At 41.0% G+C, this 18,660-nt stretch overlaps 1 protein-coding gene across 1 annotated transcript in view; it reads left to right on the top strand.

The window, feature by feature from the left end:
- Nucleotides 1-5,155: 5,155 nt before the first annotated feature.
- The window catches only part of LOC126281880 (cardioacceleratory peptide receptor-like), a 1,969,042-nt gene continuing 1,955,537 nt past the window's right edge, over nt 5,156-18,660 (top strand). The window contains exon 1 of the mRNA XM_049981193.1: nt 5,156-5,390. The gene's annotated coding sequence lies outside the window, so the exon portion shown is untranslated. The remainder of the gene's footprint in view (nt 5,391-18,660) is intronic.

Below are 18,660 nucleotides of genomic sequence, written 5' to 3'. Positions count from 1 at the left end.
ATAAAAATCACTGGCTGTGCCGTGCGCAGTCTGTGTTTAGTTTGAATTGTTGTCTGCCATTGTAGTGTTGAGCAGCGGCAGCTGGATGCTAACAGCGCGTAGCGTTGCGCAGTTGGAGGTGAGCCGCCAGCAGTGGTGGACGTGGGGAGAGAGATGGCGGAGTTTTGAAATTTGTAAGAATTGGTGTCATGAACTGCTATATATATTATGACTAGTGAGGTAGATACATTGTTTGTTCTCTATTAAAATCTTTCATTTGCTAACGATGCCTATCAGTAGTTAGTGACTTCCGTAGTTTGAATCTTTTATTTAGCTGGCAGTAGTGGCGCTCGCTGTATTGCAGTAGTTCGAGTAACGAAGATTTTTGTGAGGTAAGTCACTTGTGAAACATATAGATTAACGTTAGTCAGGGCATATCTTTCGTAGGGATTTTTGGAAGTCAGATTGCGTTGCGCTAAAGATAGTGTGTGTCAGTTTAAGCACATTCGTGTATAATTGTTCAAAGAGGACGTTTCACATAGACCAGTCGTGTACAATTTTTCTAAGGGGACGTTTCATAGGTGCCATTGGTTACACGTGGCTGTCACCTCTTGTTCGCATTGACGGCACTTTGAATAGTGGACGCTACATTTCATATGTGTTACAACCCGTGTATCTACCCTTCATTCGATCCCTCCGAAACCTTGCATTTCAGTATGATAATGGACGACCGCATGTTGCAGGTCCTGTACGGGTCTTTCTGGATACAGAAAATGTTCGACTGCTGCCCTGGCCAGTACATTCTCCAGATCTATCACCAATTGAAAACGTGTGGTTAATGGTGACGGAGCTACTGGCTCGTCACAATATGCCAGTCACTACTCTTGATGAACTGTGGTATCGTGTTGAAGCCGCATGGGCCGCTGTACCTGTACACGCCATCCAAGCTCTGTTTGACTCAATGCCCTGGCGTATCACGGCCATTGTTACGGCCAGAGGTGGATGTTCTGGGTACTGATTTCTCAGGATCTATGCACCCAAATTGCGTGAAAATGTAATCACATGTCAGTTCTAGTATAATATATTTGTCCAGTGAATATCGGTTTATCATCTGCATTTCTTCTTGGTGTGGCAATTTTAATGGCCTGTAGTGTAGTTCCTAAGGTTGAACGAGTTTAGTAGTAGTAGTAGTAGTAGTTTTATTCATCCGTAGATCTCTTTTTACAAGGATATAGGACATGTCAAAGTATTTACAAGCTTAGATCAATTTACAATAAGCTAATTCGTATACACATATATTTACAGACTTCTAGTTAGAGACAATCATTAGATTTTACTCCTGGTATACAATAATTTATTTACAATTAACTCATTAAATAATGTAATGCCACACTATTCACTTATATTTCACTATCAGTCACTGCACACACTATACACACATTGTTTCATAACACTTCACTCACTACACACACACACACACACACACACACACACACACACACACACACACACACATACACACAGGTGATCCTTGGGCCATTTTCTGTACTGCAAGTTCCCATTTGCTATCCTGAAAAACTGAGTCAGCATCCCTTCATAATGAGTGAGATATTGAGCTCAGAAAGAGGAAGTGGTGTTAGTATTGTGCTATGCATAGCTTGAGGGGAGAGTGTCTCTAGAAAGGAAAAAAGAAGAAAAATAATAAAGTGAAGGTGTTATGTGGAATATTGGATGTTTTATAATCATCATTATTATTATTATTTGTTTGTATAACATTTTTTTATCAAACCCCTACTCTGCTTTATCTAAGTAATCCTTCAATGTATAAAATGTATTGCATAACAGGTACTTTTTAGCTGCCTTCTTAAATAAGTGTATTTTTGAAATTTCTTTAATCTCTTTTGGTAATTTATTGTACAGTTTTATTCCTTGGTAGAAAATGCTGTTTTGAGTTTTATGTTTATTTTTTCTTGGTAAATGTAAGTTGAGTCTATCTCTTGTTGCATGGTCATGGACAGAGCTGCTTGTGCAGTAATTGCCAATGTTACTTTTGATGTGTACAACTGACTGGTAAATGTGTTCACATGGAGCAGTTAAAATTCCCAGTGTTTTGAACAGATCTTTACAATGAGCTCGACTACTATTTCTGGTTATTATTCTTATGGCTCTTTTCTGGAGTTTGAAAATTGTGTTCATGTTTTGTGGATTTGTTCCCCAAAAAAGAATACCATAGCTAAGAATTGAGTGTACATATGAATAATATGTAACTAAAAGACACTGCATGTTACACACAGATGATAGAATTCTAAGGGCATAACATTCTGATGACATTCTGTTTGCAAGTACCTTTGTGTGTTCGCACCACTTCAGCTGAGAGTCAATATTCATTCCTAGAAATTTTGCATTTGTTACACAGTCTATAGAGGTGCCATCTACATTTAATTTAACATTGTCATATTTCCTCTTCAAACTGAAGTTCATGGCATTAGTTTTCTTTATGTTTAATGTCAATTTGTTGCTTATTGACCAATCGTAAACTTCCTTGAGAGTTTCATTTGCTTTCTCTGTAAGGAGTTCTCTTGTTCTCTCAGTGACTATAATATTGCTGTCATCAGCGAAGAGAATTTTCTCACCATGAGTAACACTACTGGGAAAGTCATTGATGTATATCAGGAATAGTATTGGTCCTAATATGCTACCTTGTGGAACCCCTATATTAATATGTTTTGGTTCTGATAAGTATTTTACTAAATGTTTAGATCTATTTGAAGTATGTGTTATCTCTACTCTTTGTACCCTATCTGTTAGGTATGATCGAAACCAGTCATTAGCTACCCCTCTTATTCCTAATGTTTCTAATTTATTTAATAGAATCTTGTGGTCGACTGTATCAAAAGCCTTAGAAAGATCCAAAAATATGCCTGTGACACACTCATCTTTATCAAGAGCATTAAGTACAACTTTTGTGAATTCTACTATGGCTGACTCCGTATTTTTGCCACTTCGAAAACCAAACTGTGATTTGCTTAAAAGATTGTATTTATTCAGATAATTCATTAATCTGTCTTTCATAATTGCTTCTATTATTTTTGAGAATGCTGACAGCAGGAAAATGGGCCGGTAATTTTCTATGTCTTCTGCATTACCTTTCTTAAGCAAAGGTACAACTCTTGCCTATTTTAGCTGCTCTGGAAATGTCCCTGATGTGAAGGATTCATTTATTATATTTGTTAATGGGCCTTGTATAATCCCTATTCATTGTTTCAGTACACACATTGGTACATCATCTAAGCCTTCTGACTTTTTATTTTTTAGCTTTTGAACAGTTTTATTGACTTCATTCTCCGTGGTTGGAAGTAACATCATTGTATCTAGTGCAACAATTTTTGCAGGTGTTATATTTGTTTTGGGGAATTTTTGCTGTAACTTCTCTGCAATACTTGAAAAATGCTCGTTTACATAGTTTGCTAAGTGTTGTGGATCATTTATTACCTTATCCCCCTCCCTTAGCAGTATGTTATTCTGCGTTTGTTTGCCTCTCCCCGTTTCCTTTTTTATAACATCCCAGACTGCTTTGCTTTTATTCTCTGCATTATATATTATTTTGTCATTAAATGACTTTTTTGCAGCAATCAGCACCTTCCTATAAATCTTTTTGTATCTATGATAGAAATTTAAGAATTCAGGATCATTGTGAATCTTTTTCATGGAACTGAGGTGTTTAAGTCTTTGGGAGGACTTCTTAATACCTGCTGTTATCCATCTGTTTTTGTGAGATGTTGATACAGTCATGCATACTTTTGGAAATGCTGTTTCAAAGTTCAATTTGAACAATGTGGAGAATTTGGAGAATTTCATATTCACATTGGTTTCCTTATACACTTCATCAGAGCTTTGTTTTTCTAGTTCTTTTGAAAAATCTTTTATTTTGATTTCTGATAGATGTCGTTTATAGGCTTGTAGTTTAGGGAATGATTCGATTCCTGATTTTACTGTTGTTATTTGACAGAGATGGTCTGATAGTCCGAGATCATTTACAGCTACATCACATTTTTCCCTGTCTATATTTGTGGCCACATGGTCAATTACTGATGCAGTCATTGTAGTAACCCTTGTTGCACTATTGACCAATAGGGACATGCCAAAACTTTGAGGGATATTTATGAAGGTGCTGCTGGATTCATTTATGATATTAGTGTTGATGTTTATGTCCCCACACAGAATTATGTTGACCTTTGTACTTGAGACTTTATCTAGAACTTCTGTTAAGTTATTGAAAAAAGTGTCCACACTACCACTGGGAGATCTATACACACACAAAATGATTAATTTCTTGGTGATATCGAGCCGTGATAATTCAATAGCTGATATTTCAATGTGTTTGTCTTCACTTACTGTACTGAGGTCATGTCTAGATTTGAACTGTGTTCCTTTTCTGATATAAATGCATGATCCTCCACCCCTTGAAGTAGTTCTGCAGTAAGAGTTCGCCCTTTCATACAATGATAATACTACATGTTGGATTTCTGTGTCTCTACACCAGTGCTCAGTAACACAAACTACTGTGCAGTTCAAAGATTGGAGCTCAACTTCTAATGCTTGTATTTTATTTTTTATTGATTGCATGTTTTGATGGAGGATTGTTAAGTCTGTGAAATGCCCCATGTTACTCTTTCCGATGATTTGTTTTTCTTTGTGACATCTGGTATGTGTGATTTTTGAAGTGTTATAATTTGTCTTGTGAGTGATTGTTTCAGTATTTTTTGAACTGCTAGAGATACTCTTTAGGCAGGGGAACCTGTTGTCTGGATTTATCCAGCCACGTCGCGTTGCAGGGTGCTCGCCGCGGCCCTTCACGATGTTAGGCAGGTGTACCAGTTTCTTTGGCCCTTCAGTGTACGATACTTCCATGGGGCACTAATAATGATACACACGCCTTCGAGGATGGTATACCGTGTAAGCCTACGCTAGACACAGCTGCCCTTAGTGCTCGTTCCGCTCTTCGACGGGAGCGTAATGCGAGCCGAGGACCGGTGGCGTCGCGTCTTCCGCCTCCGGTCTCGCCCGGCAGGGCGCGTGCCTCGCCGCCGGACAGCGGCGGGGTGGCGGCGGCTGCGTCGGTGGTGGGAGTGGCGGCGGAGGCGGCGGCGGCGGCGGTCCGCCGTTCTGCCGGCAGTCCCTCAGTAGCGGCCGCGCCGCCTCGCCGCTCACACTGCCAGTGGCCTGCGCTGCGCTGCGCTCCGCCGCGCCACGCCACGCGCCAAGTCCGAGCAGCTCGCGACGCGCCGGCTCCCGTTCCGTACCGCAGAGTTCCGTATACCGGTCTCATCCGCCGTGCGTCTCGCCACACTTGTTCGGTGCCAAGCGTTGGGACGATTCCCTGTCCCTCGCCCGTCCATTGTTACCTGACGGTAGGATACTGCGATGCTCCATCACCTGTATTTACCCGCCCTGTAACTGACACATTTAGTGTATACTGTATATGGTTTTCAGACGCCGATGAGCCTCCACCTGCTCCTCTTCACCGAACGGCAAAACAAAATAGAATTTCGTGATTAACATAATGACTATTCTTGCTAAAACGGGATAGTGAAATAAATAGAAGATGACACCCTCCTGCTCTCTTTTATAGCATATTTATTACGCAAATGTACATTTTAAAGTACATGTTCATCAGGGACGCTATAAAAGGATCCTGCTGCCGATGTCAGCACGCCGAAAACGCGTGTCCTCGAATTTTGTTAGTTTCACTTGTATATGACCCGACACGGGAGCATCTCACACGTCTCCATCGTAAATGCTTTCTAGAGATGCCATCTCAATCAATTTCATTAGACAGCAACCGAAGCTTTAATGATGAAGCCGTGTTTTCTAATGTGCACTGCAACAGCAATAGCGCTACAAAACAGGGGTCTCCAAACTACGGCCCGCGGGCCGAAACCGGCCTGCGAGAGCCGGCAAACCGGCCCGCGTTAGCTGGCCGGACATCCCTGGTGTCGGCCCCGCCAAATATTTGAGGTGGTACCTATACTGCCAGCAATTGAGCCGTGCTATACGTATTTCGATTTTCAGACTTACCTCGTCTCTTCGAATTCAAACTTTGAACTGTCCCACACTTCGTCGTCTCACCTACTAGTACAGCGCATAAAACACTAAAAAACTCGTGAGACACTCGCAACATAGACACAATCACGCAACAGAACTATCAAATATATGCTCTGGCTCTGCTACTCGCTACAAGACTATATAACTAAACTTATTCTTGCGCCGCTTGAAATAACAATGCGTCGACATACTCTACCTCTGTTACGTCTTGCAGTAATAGTGTTGCTAACAATGATTTTGAGATTTCGTTAACTTTGCAGCGCGCTTTCGTGAAGAATGTGCAGTGACATACTTTTTTGTCGGTGAAATTCGCCAGAATAAAATACACCAGAATTTCGGTCAGGTACGGCCATCAATGAAAACTATGTAATTAAATAAAAATCGTAGTTCCCACAACCTTAGATTTTTGCGATTTCATCTTTCCTTTAGCCTTACATTACGGTGATCATGGAGTGCTAGGATGCTTTAATCCCACTCGGTAGATCTTGGCCCTTATGACCTCGTGGAGGAGTCAATGTGTCCCGCGGACTAAAAAGTTTGGAAACCCCTGCTATAAAAGATAGACGGTGGATTTTCTTATTAACTCTCACATAAAAAGAAACGACTGCCTTCTTGCTAATTTTATTGATAAGGGAAGTTCCTTAAACCGAGCATTAATATACGAGTTTATAAAATTATTAGTCTTTCCTACCGACTGTCGTAGTTTCGAACCTCTTCGCACACGTTATAACGTGATTTTTTACAGTATTTTCCGCATACCACACACATACACTCTTACGTGGTTGCGTGTGCTTCGTGGTTGGTACTTATTTTATAGCGAAACTAGTGCATTGTGAGTCTTATTACGTGTCCCTAGTTCCTATATTTTCTGGTCCAGCTGCTGTCCAGCAAAGCTTCTGTTTTTTTTACAACTCTTCACGATCTCCTTCTCCGGTACGTCATGTTAATCAGTTTTTAACGTAGTCCTCTGGAAGACGGCCAGTGTTGTAATCTGATGAACGCCGAATAATTTTATACAATGAACCACTACAAATAGTACGGAAAAATGATAGACAGTGCAACATCTTTTGCTACGCATGTTCACAAAAAATCACCAATAGTCGCCAAAGTCTTGTGCAGTATACCGAATGTAAGTTATCTGTCGACAAGCACAGTAATACCATTCATCAAAATGATAGTGCTGCCGGTCATAACATATGTAAGAATTCATATGGGATAAACATAAGATTGCCGATACGAAAAGAAGGAGAAAAGGTCCTGATGATATTTATGAAACGGTTACAAAAAGTGAGAAACAAACGCCCTACTGACTTATTAGTAACTACTACTCGTGTAACAAATCTGTGACCGTAACATCCTTTACTTATTGATGTCTATACTTTTCTTCTTGTATAAAAAAAAATTATAACGACCTCCTCGTGATAGTTGTAGCCCTGCTCAAATTCCAGCGCCTTCTTCATCGTTCATATGTATTAACAATGACTTGTTATCTTGTTTCATTTACTTCCTCGTGATGCAGTTATTTAAAGGTCTCTTAAGACGAATATTCGTACTCACCAAATACCAGCAGCTGAAGATATTGCAGGGAGCGGAAAGATAATTTCTTCGCCCTTACCCACCGTTTTCTATTTATTCGGAAACGTTTGTTTCTAAAACTCCTATAACAATACTCACACGCTACCATACTTCGTTATTAGTATAATACAAGAGAGACTACACGACGCCCTGTGTGAACAACCTCAGTATATTCAGCTGTAATGTGTAAACTACAAATCCCAGTAGTTCTTCCATTATTTTACTATCGGTGAAGCATATGATGTAATATGGATACTCTCACTAAAGATAATTTTTGCCTTTAGGACGCATGACATCTGGATTATCAGTCCTGAAACTAATCTAATTTGCTATTATGATTGTGACGTAACAAATGTGATAAATGTGTAATCTTCTATATAATTTGGCAAAACGTTTAGTTACGTAAAGGTGTAAATTGCCCGGAACATACACTTTACTTAGGCATAAGGTATAGATTTTAACAGTGCCCATTCGGCTAGAAAAAATCATTTTTTTCTTTTGTGCAAAGTAATTTCTTGGTGGAGTAAAGCTGTGTACCGCTCCGGGACTCGAGAGTGGGACCATTCGCATCTGCGGCCGATGCTTGTGCTGACCAACCTACCCAGGAAGGAATGACGATCCGCCGTCACACGTTCACTTCTGCCCTGGTGCTTTTGAAAGGTCACAGGAGCTCCCCAGCGTATGCTGGATTGTCACTCCGCGAAGAAAGGATATTGCGTACAAACAGATTAGCCGGGACCTAGGCGACTGTTTCCAAACTCCAAACTGAATCTTTCGTTCCGGATTTGAGTGTGATACTGTTTTAAAATTTCCTGGAGGATTAGAACTGTAGGGTCCGGCACACACAGTATTAGTCTAACAGAAAATTTCAAGACAGCAGCACACTTCGCTGCAAATTGAAAGATCCGTTCCAGACAGTGAAAGAAACCTGTTACTTTAAGGCACGCGTCATATCAGAAAAAACCAAAGCTGGACTGGAGAACGCTTTTGCTACGTCAACCAGTGATCCCCATTCCCGATGGCCGTAGGAATCGAACTCTCGTGTATAAAAATACGTATCTCCCTATCTATGTGTCGTACAATGATTCAATTTTTCCGGTACATTCAGTGATATACGTGGATACTGTCTGTCAAATTTGTTACCAATAGAATTAGAAGTAAAAAAAGTAATAAATTAAAACATTAAACCTGATGCTAAATCCTACTAAACGATCAGCGAAAATAGCGCAAGTGATAAAATTTTTCCTTCCGTTAATTGGTGGGCGGGAGGGGGAGGGGGGACGGAGATGTCAGCAACAAACATTTTCTTAAAGGTCTCAAGTGATGTGAAAAGGTTGTTGGGACTCTCAGACTGCTCTCACTTCAAAATATAATATTTGATGAATGTGGTCTGGATGATTTGCGCGCCGTGAGATAAGCTGTCTTAAGTCATAGACGTAGTTTCTAACTTCAATTCTTGAGGTTTTGTGCAAAATATTTAAAGTAAGATTATATCTCCAAATGAGTAGACAATCAGAACTTTTAAATTTTCAAATTAAATCAATAATTACTTGAAACACTGAAAATCAAATTTTTGATGCCCCCGCAAGCCGTTAGACAGACAACCTGCAACTTGGGCCGTGCTATGTGCACAGTTTTAGCCGTTTAGTAACATATGTACGAAAATGAATAGAGCGGGGAAATCGTTGGAGATCCAGGCCCTTCTGCACTGAATTTTTATAAAACAGGTATAAGTCTCCTCCTACCTCGTTCCTTAATAGTGAATTGTTCCGAATCACAAAACAGAACGATAATACTGCTCGGTTATTCGACGTCATTTCGTTACGAGAATCGAATGTTGCTTCTTTTACAAATATAACAACAAAAATACATTTCTTGATACAAATCGTGTAATTCTTTCAAAAAATATTCTCGTTCAAAATATATACACTTTTGCATGTGTCTGAACTAGTGTTGAAACATTTACTGTAATTAATGTTGCTTCCTCAGAAACATTCCTTTGGTAGGATTCGACGGTTCCTTAACGCGACGAAAAACGTTGTCGACACATATTTTGGTTCACACGAGGGAACGAAGAGAAGTCGTTAGGCTATAAATGAGACGAATAGGGCAGTGACACAACAATACAATGTTTTCATTTGTGAAATAATCATCTTTTTGAACTGCTGTATGGCAGCAGGCATTGTCATGTTGAAAAATGAGACGGCGTTTTCGGTCATTTCTCAGGACTTCATTAATGACTTGCGGCAAAACAGAATGTTGTACACCATTCAACACTAACAGATCGTCGGCCCTCTAAAGCAATCCTGTAAAAGAGGCCGTTTTGTCCCTTGACCGAAAAAATATTTATTTGCTCTGTTACTCTTTCGACTGATGGCCGTTATCAATTACTATGCAGCAAAACACAAAAAATAAAAGAGTAATATAACAAAAATGATAAAAATTATGCGTCCTTGCAATTAAAATACTCCGTATGAGGACGACGAAGACATGTATGCATGTAAGAATATATGTATGTTTTGACATATGCTAAAACGCAATGTAATTTGTACGATGTTTTTGGCATTTTTTCGTAATGTACTTACCGTACGCACGGAATGATGTTTGTCCCATTCTATGTATAAACAATGTTTTTAATTTTTTTTTCGTTATGTAGTATACGACCTGACAATGACCAACGGCGGAAACTGCAATAGTGCCAATAAATAACTTTTTCAGTGAGATGCGATGGTGGTGCCTTTTGCAGAATTTTACGTGACTGTGAACCTCAACGACGAGAAGATAATCAAAAGCAATGGTAGAGAAAGGACTTGAATATCCAGAAAAACTAATTATTATATCTCGAAAGCGCTTCGCCATTTTATTTTCTTAGTTTAGGCGGCGTCCTAGACATTGCGTAACGAATCTCCAACAGTTTTTCTGTACTTTCACTACTGCAGTGCCGCCGAGTGGATTAGTTATATAAAAACACTGCGAAGCAGTTGTGTTTATGGAGTGGAGAAGGACATTGAAAATGCAAATAAAGTCATATTTTGGAATTTATTGGTGCGCTATAACTGTAGCAACTTCACTTGGATTTGGCATATATGAAGACTATTATTGTTATCAAGGACGGAAAACTATCGCAGTACGATTAATTGATGATAGAGCAGTGATAGCCACAGTGAACAGGTATTTGATTTTGCGTTAAATGTCATGGAACATATGCTAGCTGTAGTTTAAGATATGCACTTACATGAGATAAAAGCGTCACACTCCGACAAGCTGGAGGACTAAATGCTACAGCCGAGAAAGAGTAAGCAGAAGAGATAGACATGATAAACACAAGCAAGGCTTGAAGCACGGACAAGGGCATGATATTATTTATCTACATTTGAATGTGTAATTTTTGAGTTTGAAATCCCATAGAAACAAGTGAAACGAACTACTCTTACGATCTGCGTAAAACATTAGAAAACACTGGTAAAGCACGGAGATATACTGTAATCATTTCCTTTTGAGCTTAAATACATCAAGCTACAATTAATTTCTTGTGTTAGATTTTCGATGATGCAATGGAAACACTACTACCGAGAACCATTATATTACCCTGTATTGTGATTGTACTATTATACCATTTTGACATAGCAGGATATGGTTTTCTAGTTTGATTACATATTCATAATTTTCGTATTCGTAATATCACCGGCGGATCTACTTACTGGGAAATACAGAATTTACAGATTTAAAATAAGACACTTCCTGGCAGATTAAAACTGTGTGCCGGACTGAGACTCGAACTCGGGACCTTTGCCTTTCGCGGGCAAGTGTTCTACCAAATGAACTACCCAAGCACGGCTCATGACCCGTTCTCACACCTTCAATTCTGCCAGTACCTCGTCTCCTTATGGAAGCATTAAAACAGTTGGCAGTTTATGTCGTGTCATTCGTCTGTTACTACATACCAGCCGCTTGGAGGGCTAGCATCTGTTCAGATGTCAAATGGTGCATTTTTTGGCGCAGTAGAGTTTCGTTACTGTTTGTCGTAGACTGTGGTCTTGGTTCATTTCAGAACATTCAAATACCTGGCTGCTGGTATGTTTTCTGAAAAAACTGCCCCCACCAGTGTTCTCTCACCTTGTCGGTAACATGGAAACCGCATAGTAGAAGACCTGGACTTTCTCATCTGCATCACACTAATCCATCCATTTGTGGGCCCATGGAAAGTTGGAAATTTGTGGTAAGGTATTATGGGACCAAACTGCTTAGATCATCGGTCCCTAAGCTTACACACTACTTAATCTAATTTAAACTAACTCACGCTAAGGACGAGACACACACCAATGCCGAAGGGAAGATACCCGTCCTGTCACCACACCTTTACCCCCAAGATGGAATTTGTATACGCCAACCTTTTGGGGGCAGAACTGTGCATATGAAAGTTTGCGAACGTGTTCTAAATGCTTATGAATCGTGTAGCAGATGTGAGACGTGGGTACTACCCCGGTATCACCTAGTCGGATGTGGGAAACCGCCTAAAGGCCACATACAGGCTGGCTAGCACACCGGCCCGCTTCGTTAATCTGACGGGCGGATCCGACACGGGATCGCTGCGCCTGCCGATAACCCGGAATCGGCTATCCAGGCGGATGGATCAAAGAAACTTGTCCTTTTTGCAGTTTATTTCGTGCTTGTACGTAATACCATCAGCAAATACGAAACGTATTTATATTTCATCTCCTTTAAGGAGACGACAGACGAGCCTTGAATCTGCTACTATAAGATGTACGGGGTGTATCAGAAAGCGTCACCCGATTTAAAAGAAATCATTACTATTATGTTACCTGAGATATTACAACGTAATGTTGGGGACAGAAACTTCTCAAGTCTTACATAGTTTCCGCTAGGCAGCAGCAGTGTTCGTCCACTTCAGTTCCAGTAAAAATGGTGTCGGGACAACCGAAAGCGTTTTGTGTCCTACGTTTTCTACAGTGAGCGGCAGTAATAATAGCTCAGCGTAACTGTCGTACTAGTTACGGTGTGGGTTCTCCTACAGCACAGAGCATTACACAATGGCATGTATAGTTCCCAGAAACAGGTTGTCTGTGTAAAGGCAAATCGCCAGGCCGTACCCTTCCGATAGGGGCGGGGGGGGGGGGGGGGGGGGAGTGACAAGACGCCCAAGACAGCGCGGCTATCCCGCGCGGCGCGCCCATGGTCAAGTTGTTGGCACCGTTGCACTAACTGCTGGACACGTGGTTGCATTTTGTCCACGTACCACCAATTTTTTACAGTAAATCAGTGTGAAGTTTACATGCTTTGTTCACAAGAATCGTATTGTGCCACGTACTTGAGCTTTGGTTTTTTCCAGCTGCCGCGCCATATCAATCGCACATGTCATGCATTTTTTACCCGTACCGGAGTAGATCTATCATTGCAAGAATCCTGGAGCATATACTCTGACGCGCACCACTCATGTTAACCAATGGTCTCAGTGTACAGCTATGGTTCAAATGGCTCTGAGCACTATGGGACTCAACTGCTGTGGTCATTTGTCCCCTAGAACTTAGAGCTACTTAAACCAAACTAACCTAAGGACATCACACACATCCATGCCCGAGGCAGGATTCGAACCTGCGACCGTAGCAGTCGCACGGTTCCGGACTGCTCGCCTAGAACCTCGAGACGACGGCGGCCGGCTACAGCTATGGCTGGAACTCACTCTCTGAGCTGCTACGTACCAAGTAGAATATGCTGCTGTCTTCGATATGCCTATGGAAGCCCCTATCTAGAGATTAGTCAAAGACCGATTATTGTCAATCACGCTGCACACAGCATCGAAGTTCCTTGTAGTAACAACAAAAACACGATAAACTGTAAATATTCTGTTCTACAGGTAACTATCAGAAGTTGAAGGAAGCGATTGGAGGTGCTGTTGACTACGAGATAGTCTTTTACAATAATCGTAAAAATAATCTTTCGTAAATTTTGACTTGGAGTTTCACCATGCTAAACTACCTGGACTGTTTCTGGAGCATCATTTTCAGCATAATAACCAGTAACAAATTTTGAAACATTAGCAATGTCACATATTATTACAGGTCGCTTTATAAAGCTTGGAAAGCAGCCCCCTTATCCTGAATGAATGCTGGTTCACGCGCATGTGCGGTAGAAATTAGCTGTCTAACAAATTTTATGGTATATTATTCAGTCCCAAACCATTTTAATAATCAGAGAGTACACCCCTTCCGAGTAATAACGCATACAAAGTGGCACTGCTCATAGATATCTCATCAAGTAGTTCACATTAAAATGCTGCATGTATATTGTCAATCATCGGATTACCTTTCTAAAGTCCACGCATTAATAATTTTGCTCAAAACGCAGTACAATTGTTTTATTTCTGCACAAAAATGGAAGCTTGCGGTTTAATGCTCGATCGTATACAAAGTCATTAAACACAGATATGCATTATGGATTGATCACCCGTATTACAGTATGACACCGTATGCAGCGAATTGTGCCGTGAAGCTACTAGGCGAATGAAAACTGTGATCACGAATGGCACTCAAACCTGGGATGAGGTCTGAGCCACGATCCAGCACACACTTTTCATCCGACGGGAAGTTCCAAATTCTCTGCCTTGTGATGAGTGGGTGTTGTGTGCTGTCCTTAGGTTAGTTAGGTTTAAGCAGTTCTAAGTTCTAGGGGACTGTTGACCATTGATGTTAAGTCCCATAGTGCTCAGAGCCATTTGAACCACTTTTTGAAGTTTCAAAATTAGTGTACACTCCGCTACGGAGTGAAAATTCCTTCGGGTATTTGTGGAGTTACGATGCGTATTCATTTCCTACAAGATTACAGGTGAATCAAAAAGTATCTTCCGATTTGGCACATCTGTATTTCTGAAACTATTAAGGATTAACAATGAATTTTGTTATTTTATAAACTGGAAACTTAATAAGATTTCTTTATACCTTTTCACAGGTGTTCAATATGCCCCCTTGAGATGCACGGCATATGTCGGTGCGGTATTCAAATTGCTCCCACACTGCAGCGAGCATGTTTTGAGTTACAGCTTCCACAGCTGCTGTTGTACAGTGTCTCGGTTCATTGATTGTTGTTGGTAATGGGAGCACATAAACAGAGTTTCTATGAAACTCCCACAACAAATAATCACATATAGTCAGGACCAGCGGCCTTGGAGGCCGTTAATGTAAGGCTGAATCATTTAGTCCAGTGCGACCGATCATCGTTCAGTAATCCTTTGATTTAAAAATTCCTGCACTTCGATAAACCAGTGTGGCGGCTCCCCATCCTGTTGGTAAATGAAATTGTTCGAATCAGTCCCCAACTGTCGGAAAAGAAAACTGTGTAGAAAATCGAGATTTGTGCTTCCTGTAACAGTGTTCTCGGAAAGGAAAACGTTTCCGATGAAATTGCACAAAACACATTAAATTTTGGAGAGTCCCTCTCATGTTGTACAATCTCATGTGGTTGTTCCGTACCCCGTATTGTCACATTATGACGCTTCACCCACTATTTAAATGGAATGATGCCACGTCACTAAACACTAAGCGTGGAAGAAAATGACATCCTCCATCTTGCCAAGAATGAAATTACAGAACTCCACACGTTGTTCTTATTCACATTCACTAAGAACTTGCAATAGCGGAATTTTGTATGGATTCATGTGTAAACGTCGACGTAACGAACGCCAGGCGGACGTCGGAGGGATATTGAGCTGTTGAACTGCAAGGCGAACGGATTTCTGCGGACTGCTGAAACTATGGCGGATGCTTTCGACGTCTGTGTCAGATACTCGGGTACGGCCTAGCGATTTGCCTTTACACAAACAACTGTTCATGGCATCGTCTAATGCAATGTGCTGTTGGAGGATCCACGCCGTACCTAGTACGACAGTCACGCTGAACAATTATTACTGACCCACACTGTGCAAAACGTAGAACACAAAACGCTTTCTGTTGCCCCTTCGCCATTTTTACTAGAACTGAATTGGGCGCACACTTCTGCTGCCTAGCAGAAACTATGTAAGACTAGAGAGTTTGCTGTCTCCAACAGTACGTCAAATAATATAATATTTATGACTTTTTTTTTTAATCGGGTGATTCTTTTTATACACCCTGTATATCTTATAGTAACAGTTTCTACGCTGGTCTCTCGTCTCCTTAAAGGAGACGAACATAAATACATTTTGTATTTGCTGACGGTATTACGTACAAGCACGAAATAAATTGCAAAACGGACTAGTTTCTTTGATCCTTCTGCCTGGATAGTTGCGTGCCGCTTCCGGGATTTCGGCAGGGTCGCCGATCCTGGGTCGGATCCGCGCGTCAGATTAACGAAGCGGACCGGTGTGGTGGCCAGCCTGGATGTGGCCTTTAGGCGGTTTTCCACATCCGACTAGGTGATGCCGGGGTAGTAACCATGTCGCATATAAGTTACACGATTAATAAGCATTTATAAAACGTTCGCAAACTTTCATATGGAGAACTCTACACTGAAGCGGTTGGTGTATACAAATACCGTCCTGGGGATAAAGGTGTGGTGACAGGAAGGGTATCAGCCCACCGTCTCAAAATAAAATGCCAAATCCGATAATATTCCTGACGATCCCTCCTAAAACGCAAAGAAAAAGGCACGTTCCTGTGACCCACATTCTCACACCACACATAACTCCGACGTTTTACAAAACTGCGAGAAATAATGATGCCGCTGCCAATCTGTCCAATGGTATTTCGACGTTATCGTTGAACAACAAAATCTCTGCTAAGATGGGATGAATTTTCATAAAAAAATTGAGTATGCATGTCGCTGTCTATTACTTACTAATTCTGCTGCTTTTCTAGTGCTTTCGTGCTTAGAAGCTATAATCTTGTACTTGTGATGTACGATGTGAACAGTTATTACACTTCGTTGTCGGCGAAACATTAACTAGTCAAGTAAAGGCTAAAATGGGAACTTACAGTTTTCGACTATGACCGGAATACAAAGTATCATTAGTATTTCGCGTGATAAAGTCACATTACAGATAATAAATACATGGAGAGCTCCACAGAAGGTTTCTCAGTTGCCACAAAATGCTGCGTAAATAATTATCCCTGTGGTTGGGGACGTACGAACTCTGTATTACAAGACCACAAACGTAAAACAACGTGCTCTGTTGACTTTAATATATTGGGTGAATGACGTTTTCAATATCAGTTTGCTGTGGTTCTGGTAATTATTAAACTCGTTATCAATCGCCTAAAGTGATAAAAAACAGCGAACTGCTGTTGCAGTGGTACAGTGGGATGCTGATCATGAGTTCAAGAAAAAATCCCTTTTGTTTAAAAGCGCCATGCGAGTACAGATAGTGTCTTATGTACCTCAACATTCGACGTACGTAGCGAGTTATTTCTTTAAAATTGTATGAATACTGCAATCACAACAAATTACCATTGTTTCTTGAAGATGGAGGCACTTGAGAGAAGAGATCCTCGTTCTACCCACTTGTTCCAGAAACGGGAAGCGCTACGTGCGTACATAATACATCCCGGATCGTTATCTAGGTCTACCCGCTGTCGTGTAGATGTCTTAAAAACTGTAAGGGAATACAGAATCATCATATAGTCCGTGACATTGAAAAATTGCTGTGTATGGAAGGCTCATATTGGAATGAGAGACTAATTGTACCGCTTGAAATGGGAAGCCCTTTCCAGTTTAGCCACATTAGGTTTTGCTTTACGGGATCGGCTTGTTATTACACATCCTTATATAATGATACTTAAAGTAAAAATAAATACCCTGTCCGGGCACCTATTACTGAACGTTAATGTTAGATGTGTCCATCCTCCGCTTTTATATTGGCTTTTGAAATCTCCAGGGGTCGCTTTCAGCGATATATCTGAATGTCTGCGGATGAGTGGCAGGCCATTCTTCCTCAAGGATGGTTCACACGGCTCTAGGCACTATGGGACTTAACAACTGAGGTCGTCAGTCCTCTAGACCTAGAACTATTAAACCAAACTAACCTAACGACGTCACACACATCCATGCCAGAGGCAGGATTCGAACCTGACCGTAACAGCAGCGCGGTTCCGGACTGAAGCGCCTCGAACCGCTCGGCCACAGCCGCCGGCTCTTCCTCAAGGGGCGAAACCACAGAAGGTAGTGATTTTGGATGCTTGGATCTGGAGCGAAGTTCTAAATTATCCGTAAGGTGTTCCATAAGTGTCAGGTCGGAATTTCTGGCGGGTGACTCCTTTTCAGGAATCTTCCTCTCCAAAAACGATTCCCTCAGAGATGCTGCCTCATGAGAGTGTGCACAGTCATGTAGGTACATACAATCAGGGTCTCAGAACTATATGTGTGTTGCACACAGTGCACAATACTTTGAAATGCGTTCGCATCAATCCGTATTTAGCCATTTCTCAAGATTAACCCTTAACCACTCTAGTGTAATACTCTAGTTGGGTCTCGGAGTACCTCAATAAGTTAAACGAACTGTAATTTAAAGAAATTTTGTTTTGAATTGAACTTTCATCACTGAATATTATAAACATTTTTAAGCATTTGAGATATGATTACAAACAATTTTGGTACACAGAAAATCTATGATCGGGGCAAACATGTTCTGCGCATTTATCACTCACTATTTTGGCCTTTTTGGCCGCATTTCTTGCATACATGTAGCATCTTGCTTTTCTCATGGGTTCTGGCTCTGAAGATGTTGAGTTAATAACGAGTACCACCAAGTTTAAGATTAACGTCTCTCAGTTCAATAGCCTCTGCAGCGATTCTCTTCTTTTCAAATCATTAGTTTGATCAAGTTGTTTCGCGCACTGAAGTAAAACAGGAGGATTGACTCCTACTATGTTCAAAATCGTGCAAAATACAGACATTAGCCATCTGCGTGTTCGCCGTGATACCGAATAGTTGGTGCACATTTGGTGCAGTTCGTGCACTCCTCCTTTTGTGGCATTGTAATCAACGATCATTTCAGGTTCTCTCTTTTGAGTA

Source organism: Schistocerca gregaria, chromosome 7 (genome assembly GCF_023897955.1).
Source record: "Schistocerca gregaria isolate iqSchGreg1 chromosome 7, iqSchGreg1.2, whole genome shotgun sequence".
Classification (NCBI taxonomy): Eukaryota; Metazoa; Arthropoda; class Insecta; order Orthoptera; family Acrididae; genus Schistocerca; species Schistocerca gregaria.
This window is presented reverse-complemented; position numbering and strand designations above follow the sequence as displayed.